At 41.2% G+C, this 8,833-nt stretch overlaps 1 pseudogene; it reads left to right on the forward strand.

The window, feature by feature from the left end:
- The first annotated feature begins 7,523 nt into the window (after positions 1–7,523).
- Positions 7,524–7,759, forward strand: LOC112267543 (annotated as a pseudogene).
- The last annotated feature ends 1,074 nt before the right edge of the window (positions 7,760–8,833 follow it).

An 8,833-nucleotide genomic window follows, 5' to 3' on the forward strand; every position in this document is an offset into this window, starting at 1 on the left:
TATTTCAAGGCCTACCTTCAAACTCATTGCCTCTTTGCTTGACATCATGGGAAAATCAAAAGAAATCAGCCAAGACCTCAGAAAAAAATTGGAGACCTCCACAAGTCTGGTTCATCATTGGGAGCAATTTCCAAACGCCTGAAGGTACCACGTTCATCTGTACAAACAATAATACGCAAGTATAAACACCATGGGACCACGCAGCCGTCATACGCTCAGGAAAGAGACGCGTTCTGTCTCCTAGAAATTAATGTATTTTGGTGAGAAAAGTGCAAATCAATCCCAGAACAACAGCAAAGGACCTTGTGAAGATGCTGGAGGAAACAGGTACAAAAGTATCTATATCCACAGTAAAACAAGTCCTATATCGACATAACCTGGAAGGCCGCTCAGAAACGAAGAAGCCACTGCTCCAAAACCGCCATAAAGAAGCCAGACTACAGTTTGCAACTGAACATGGGGACAAAGATCGTGCTTTTTGGAGAAATGTCTGTCTGGTCTGATGAAACAAAAATATAACTTTTTTGCCATAATGACCATTGTTTTATTTGGAGGAAAAAGGGGGAGGCTTGCAAGCCGAAGAACACCATCCCAACAGTGAAGCACGGGGGTGGCAGCATCATGTTGTGGGGGTGCTTTGCTGCAGGAGGGACTGGTTCAATTCACAAAATAGATGGCATCATGAGGAGGACAATTATGTGGATACATTGAAGAAAAATTTCAAGACATCATTTAGGAAGTTAAAGCTTGGTCGCAAATGGATCTTCCAAATGGACAATACCCAAAGCATACTTCTAAAGTTGTGGCAAAATGGCTTAAGGACAACAAAGTAAAGGTATTGGAGTGACCATCACAAAGCCCTGACCTCAATCCTATAGAAGATTTGTGGGCAGAACTGAAAAAGCGTGTGCGAGCAAGGAGGCCTACAAACTTGACTCAGTTACACCAGCTCTGTCAGGAGGAATGGGCCAAAATTCACCCAACTTATTGTGGGAAGCTTGTGGAAGGCTACCTGAAACGTCTGACCCAAGTCAAACAATTTAAAGGCAATGGTACCAAATACTAATAGATTGTATGTAAACTTCTGACCCACTGGGAATGTGATGAAAGAAAAAAAGCTGAAATAAATCATTCTCTCTACTATTATTCTGACATTTCACATTCTAAAAATAAAGTGGTGATCCTAACTGACCTAAGACAGGGAATTTTTACTCTGATTAAATGTCAGGAATTGTGAAAGACTGAGTTTAAATGTTTTTTGCTAAGGTGTATGTAAACTTCCAACTTCAACTGTATGTTTTCGTCAAGAAACAATTAGAAGTACTTGTAATGTGTGTTTCTAAAGAAACACAAAACAGACAAACTATGTTTTATTGTTTTTGCATGATCCTCCCCTAGCTGTAACAAATGTTGTTGTTGTTATAAATTGTTGGACACTGCTTGTATTAAATTCAATCTCGCTGACACTTTGGGATTAGAGTGTTGGGCCAGTAACCGAAAGGTAGCTGGATTGAATCCCTGAGCTGACAAGGTAAAAAGCTGTTATTCTGCCTCTGAACAAGGCAGTTCCCTGGTAGGCCACCATTGTAAATAAGAATTTGTTCTTAACTGACCTGCCTAGTTAAAAAAAATAATGAAACACTACATATCACTATTTACCTATGATGGCATTACTCTGCGTCAAGTGATGAGTTGGTTTTTAGGAAGAAGGAAAGAAACCCGATTAATCTTTTTATTAGATGATTTAACGATGTGGCTATATTTGTATTTTGAATTCATCTAACGTTATCGCAAATTCTCTGTCGAATAGATGCACTTTGTGTCGCATAGAAACCTAAATAAAGTTAGATATCTAAATAATCTGTTCTCTCTACTCTAGTAAAGGTGCTGTTGCACCTTTTTCACCACACTGTTTGTGTGGGTGGACCATTTCAGTTTGTCCAAGATGTGTACGCCGAGGAACTTAAAACTTTCCACCTTCTCCACTGCTGTCCCGTCAATGTGAATAGGGGGCTGCTCCCTCTGCTGTTTCCTGAAGTCCATGATCATATCCTTGTTTTGTTGGCATTGAGTGAGAGGTTGTTTGCAAACACCTCAATCCGAGAACCCTCACCTCCTCCCTGTAGGCTGTCTCATCGTTGTTGGTAATTAAGCCTACTATTTTTGTGTCATCTGCAAACTTGATGATTGAGTTGGAGGCGTGCATGGCCACGCAGTCATGGGTGAACAGGGAGTACAGGAGGGGGCTGAGCACGCACCCTTGTGGGGCCACAGTGTTGAGGATCAGCGAAATGGAGATGTTGTTTCCTCCCTTCACCACCTGGGGGTGGCCCGTCAGGAAGTCCAGGACCCAATTGCACAGGGCGGGGTTGAAACCCAGGGCCTCAAGCCTAATGATGAGTTTGGAGGGTACTATGGTATTGAATGCTGAGCTATTGTCAATGAACAGCATTCTTACATAGGTGTTCCTCTTGTCCAAATGGGATAGGGCAGTGGCGATTGCATCATCTGTGGACCTATTGGGGCGGTAAGCAAATTGAAGTGGGTCTAGGGTGACAGGTAAGGTGGAAGTGATATAATCCTTGACTAGTCTCTCAAAGCACTTCATGATGACAGAAGTGAGTGCTACGGGGCGATAGTAATTTAGTTCAGTTACCTTTGCATTCTTGGGTACAGGAACAATGGTGGCCATCTTGAAGCATGTGGGGACAGCACATTGGGATATGGAGAGATTGAATATGTCCGTAAACACACAAGCAGGTCTGCGCTTGCTCTGAAGACGCGGCTAGGGATGCTGTCTGGGCCGGCAGCCTTGCGAGGGTTAACACGTTTAAATATCTTACTCACTTCAGCCACGTAGAAGGAGAGCCCACAGTCCTTGGTAGCGGGCCGCTTCGGTAGCACTGTATTATCCTCAAAGCGGGCAAAGAAGGTGTTTAGTTTGTTTGGAAGCAAGACGTCAGTGTCTGTGACTTGGCTGCTTTTCCTTTTGTAGTCCGTTATTGTCTGTAGACCCTGCCACATACGTCTCGTGTCTGAACTGCTGAATTGCGACTCCACTTTGTCTCTATACTGACATTTTACTTGTTTGATTTCCTAGCTGGGGGAATAAGTACACTGTTTGTATTCAGGCATATTCCCAGTCATCTTTCCATGGTTAAATGAGGTTGTTCACGCTTTCAGTTTTGAGCGAATGCCGCCATCTATCCACAGTGTCTGGTTAGGGTAGGTTTTAATAGTCACAGTGTGTACAACATCTTCTTTACACTTCCTTATAAACTCACCGAATAGGCGTATACGTCAATATTATTCTCTGAGTCCGCGTGATCAAAACAATGTTGAAGCGTGAATTCCGATTGGTCAGACCAGCGTTGAATAGTGCTTAGCATGGGCACTTCCCAGAGGTGTTGACTTGCAATTCGACTTTGACTTTAACACCAATGACTAGTGACTTAACTTGGACTTGAGCCTTTTGACTCAACCTGACTTGATACACTCCCCAAACCCAAATATTTAAAATTATGTTATTAAAAAAAGTGTGCAGCACATCAACTCTTCATTTAATGGATTACAGTTTGAATCGGACAGCAGCCAATCAAATTGTGCCAGGTGAGAAAAAGTTGTGCGTGGCAGTGCAGAGGAACGTCTGCGGGTGAATTCAGATGAAGCCCTTGGAAAGATGCTACCCAAAATTATAATTTTCAGATATAAAGACAACGCTGTATCAACAAAAAAAACGGATTGCAACTTGCAAAACATGCGGGAAGAAAATTACAGACGGAGGCGCAACAATTTCCAACTTTGTTCAACATTTGAAGCTGCACAAAGAACGGTAAGTCGTGGCTAATATAGCCAACAGCTATATAATTTACTAGTGTAGCAAGTAGGCTAAATCAATGAGCCTCCACACGGTCAGTCAGTGCAGGAACGTGATAATTGCACCCAAGATTGAGCTACAACTGGCTAGGCAGTTGGTAGCCTAAATCCTTCCTGATGTTACTGCTGTTCCTAAAACCATTGACATACGTTAGCCTACTGTAACCACACAGAGTGTGTGTGTGTGGGTTAAGTTTGGGCGATTGTGTACAAGCCTACATCGATTGCGCCCCATAGCGGTCCTCAATAGTTGAGGGCGGGGGTCTTTCTCATGGCTACCCATGTATTTCCATGGAAACATAACATTTATTTGGAAAGTAATAAATACATAGATATTTTTAAAAGCATTCATGATTTGCATAAATGTAATATACTAACTTACTCTTGTTAAAAATATGAAATTTGGTGAAGAGCACATTATGACTTCTTTAGGACTCAAAACTCAAAGTTTAGGACTCTTTAGAGACTTGACCTGATACTTGACGGTCTTAACTTGAGACTTGACTCAGGCTTGCCTGTCTTGACTTGGGACTTGCCTTGGGACTTGAGTGCTAAGACTTGAGACGTACTTGTGACTTGTAAAACAATGACTTGGTCCCACCTCTGGTACTTCCTGTTTGAGTTTCTGCCTATATGAAGGGAGGAGTGTATAGGAGGTGTATAGTCTTGGGCCTTCAGCAAATGACTTGTGTGAGAATGATAAAGACACAGAAGAGCCTCGTCTAGAATAACCGCCTGAGGGCAGCTACCTAAATATGCCATGTTGTTGTGTGTTATTTACTGGCCATATAATTGCATAATTTATTTGTATTGCCGCGTGGGGCTACTGTGGTGATCATGTAACCTAATGAATCACACTTTTTGCAGTATTTGGGAGCATTGACTGTAGGCCTTCTATTAGGCATTTTGACTGTTGTATTAGTGAATTCCACTCTACTGTATATGTAGGCTTGTTATAGCTGTTTGCGTTGCACAACCTCATCACGCAGAGGCTATATCCATATCAATAAATGAGACATAACAAAATATTGATTACGTATGGTCTATAACCTGTCCTGAGTAAAATAGCCAAGGGGTCATAAATGTTCAAGGCTATTTATAGCCTTTTCTTATTGCCAGATCTGTTTTCCCCATCAGCCACTGCACGTGCTTCTTCAACTATTTTGTTTAACATATATTTAGAGGATATATTTAGAGGCCTGTGAGCTAGGGCCTCTTTTTAAAGGGACCCCTATAATAAAAACAGTTATTAAACACAAATAGAGTTCTACAATTATTCCGCAAGACACCAGTACCCAACATGATAGCCTAGATTACAATGCTTACAAGTTGAAGGCCTATGTTTTATTTGGATAGGCCTAAATTAAACATTGAATTATTAAAGTGATAGGCCAAAGGACTTTGGAGAATTCAGATAATTTTGAATACACACTTCAATAAACAAATGGGTAAGATTGTTCTATTCTCTTTGAGTTAGTTCCTATTGCAACTCAGACAAATGACTGAATGGATGACGTACTGACTGACTGAAGGATGAATTGAATGTTCAAATATGTTGGAATGACGAGTTGCACGCATCATGCATGCACTGCCCTTTATTTGGCTAGTAGGTCAATAGGTCTACATGAGGGTATAATGACTCTTGGTCTGCATGACTCCAGAAGGGCATCTTCTGAGGCTGAGAGGTGCTTTTCCGAAGGAGCATGGTGCTGTGGTGCTGCATGGCGGTCACAAGCTCATCACCTGGGCAGCAGTGTCACGATGTAGGGAATAGCCTACACGGAGACTAATTAAGACCAATGAAGCAGAGTTATTGTAAAGTGTGGGAATAAGCTCATGTCGAGATTTAGCCTATGTTTATTCTCTCCCTTGTTCATTTCAAAGTCCATATGTTCATGAGCCGATTCATAAAAATGATGTCAAATTATTACATTTTAAATTCATATTAACCACTCCTACAGAATATGATTTGGCAAAATGTGGAGATATGAAATAAATATCAAAATATTCAATAAAAAAAATATTTTGAGTGGCAAAGACTCCAGTGGTCATATATAATTCATAGATTCCCCAAACAACTGTTATTATTCTATGTTTCATTATTCCTGGTATATACTATTGGTTATTATTGCAGACAGAGCCCATAGAATGGGGTGGTGCAATACTGAATTGGTCATATTTTGATAAGGTGTATGCATGGGGATGTCCACGTCACCCAGAGGTATGTCCATGCTGTAGAGATACACCTAGCGGACTGAAACTTCACTGGTATAGGCATAATACAGCTAGTGCTATCTAGACTTACACTGGCAAACAAATCCATTACATTAGCTACTTAAATGTGAAGTAAACTCAACTGAGGAGAAATAGAGAATGGAGACGTTTAACTTGAAAACATGCAGGATACCTCTTTCCGGATTCCCTGACTTTTTGTATTGTGTTACGCTTGTTCGGGTAGCACTCCTCACAGGTCATTTGGTGTATGTTTTTATTTGTTGGTGAGATGAAACTGTCAAAACTCGGAAAGGTTTTATTGTCCGTCAGAATTGCAACAGATTTGTTCAAGTCTAAAATGTTAGTCCGTAATCGTAATGTGGTGTTTGTATGTTCATGGATGAAATTTCACGTTTATGTTCATGTTTCACACATGGATTTTCTTACAATCCTAACAATATGTACTGTACGTTCAACCGTTTGGCAGGTATTTGTCTCCATATGTGCTATCTGATGTAATGTTGCATTCAAACCAACTGGGAACTCAGAACTGGGAAGTGTGTTCAAAACAACTGGGAACTCTGAAAAAAACGAGCTCCGACTGGGAAAAATCGATATGAACGTCATCCAACTCGGGAACTCGAGCCTCTTTCTAGAGCTCTGACTTTCTGACCTAAAGATCACTGACGTCATGATTTGACCTCGTATTTTTCAGAGTTCCCAGTTGTTTTGAACGTGGCATAAAACAATGAGCCCTGGGCAGAGGAGACGATGAATCTGTATTGTTCTTGACCAAGTGCACATGCGCCAAATCCACCTCTTTAAAAAGATCACTGTAAAAACATACACTAAATTGTCTACTTATTCTACTTGCATGAAAAATTATTACATTGAGTGTGGCGCATGTGACACATTCATTTAATAATACATTCATATTGTTGTAGGTGATAAAAATCAATTATCTTTCTGGATCTGATCCAGCATCAACATGTGCGTGGCAAAAAATAAAGAAGCTAATGATCCTCTGAGGCTAAGTCATGCTCCCTGGTGAAGTATTTTGAATGATTTTATTTAGACAGGAGTAATTATATAGTTTTGGCGAAACATCAATTTCCTTTAAAGGCAATCCAACATCTTAAAAGTGCACTGTGGACCCGCCAACTTTCTTTTCCAATTGCAAGAGGCTGAAACCAGAGATCTGTATATAATGACAAGATGCTCATGTCTCTTCCCTAACAATGGGATCTTTGTCCCAAAGGCGGGAAGGCAGGCGACAAGTTTAGGTCTGCATATTATTACCCTAAGAAATGCATTGGGTTATACTGAACAGAATTTGGCGAGAGTGAGCCCTCTCACTTCGCCTCTTCATCTACTGAAACTACATCATCGGAGAAAGCACCCGAGCCCTGAAGATTCCCATCATCCTGGTCTACATGACCAAGCTCCTGGAGTGGGTGTTCGGCATCTCGGTAATAGGTGCCGCATTGTCTCTCGTGACTTTTGAGGCCTACAGGGAGGTGGCCGGGCCCATGCCTGAGTATTTGCTGGTAGTTTTCGGCTGCTATACAAGGTAGCCACCTTCAACGACTGTGAGGAGGCATCCAAAGAACTAAAGGCTCAGGTAAAGGAGGCCAAGTAGGACCTGAGAAAAAAAGGTTTGAAGATGTGAAAAGTCGAGACTATAGAGACTCTTAGAGAGACTGTTTTAGACACCACAAAGACAGATTTGGACACATACACAACGCAAAGTTCTTACCATGGACCATGTCTTTTTTACATTTCCTACAGTTCCCAATGTCCATAGAGTGGAGTGGATAAAGTCTTAAAATCAAATAGGTTCTTCCTGAGTTACATACATCATTGGATGCTGTAGTCCCTATTCTGTATTCATTATTCACCCTATACTGATGCCTAGTCACACGGAAGACTCATCCATCATCCATATCTGACAGCACTATCCAGTAGCCATTTAGACAGTGCATCTTACAAAAAAACAGTAACACATAGCCCTCAGATCAGGTCTTTCAGCAGATATGTTTTCTGAAAATAAATCAATACTGTTTTAGCAAAGATTCCCATCCCTATTGTGTTTGCAAGTTGGTCACGTACACTACCGTTCAAAAGTTTGGGGTCACTTAGAAATGTCCTTGTTTTTGAAAGAAAAGTCATTTTTTTGTCCTTTAAAATAACATCAAATTGATCAGAAATACAGTGTAGACATAGTTAATGTTGTAAATGACTATTGTAGCTGGAAACGGCTGATTTGAAGAAGAGTGAAGAGTGAACAGTGAAGAGGCGACTCCGGGATGCTGGCCTTCTCGGCAGAGTTGCAAAAAAAAGGCATATTGAGATTGGTGTTTTGAGGGTACTATTTAATGAAGCTGCCAGTTGAGGACTTGTGAGGTGTCTGTTTCTCAAACTAGACACTCTAATGTACTTGTCCTCTTGCTAAGTTGTGCAGGGGCCTCCCACTCCTCTTTCTATTCTGGTTAGAGCCCGTTTGCACTGTTCTGTGTTTGCACTGTTTGCACAGTGCGTTTGCACTGTCCCGTTTGCACTGTTCTCTTCAGTTTCTTGGCAATTTCTCGCATGGAGTAGACTTCATTTCTCAGAACAAGAATAGACTGATGAGTTTCAGAAGTAGGATCTTTGTTTCTGGCCATTTTGAGCCTGTAATCGAACGCACAAATGCTGATGCTCCAGATACTCAACTAGTCTAAAGAAAGCCAGTTTTATTGCTTCT

The sequence above is a fragment of the Oncorhynchus tshawytscha genome, linkage group LG13 (assembly GCF_018296145.1).
Source record: "Oncorhynchus tshawytscha isolate Ot180627B linkage group LG13, Otsh_v2.0, whole genome shotgun sequence".
Lineage (NCBI taxonomy): Eukaryota > Metazoa > Chordata > Actinopteri > Salmoniformes > Salmonidae > Oncorhynchus > Oncorhynchus tshawytscha.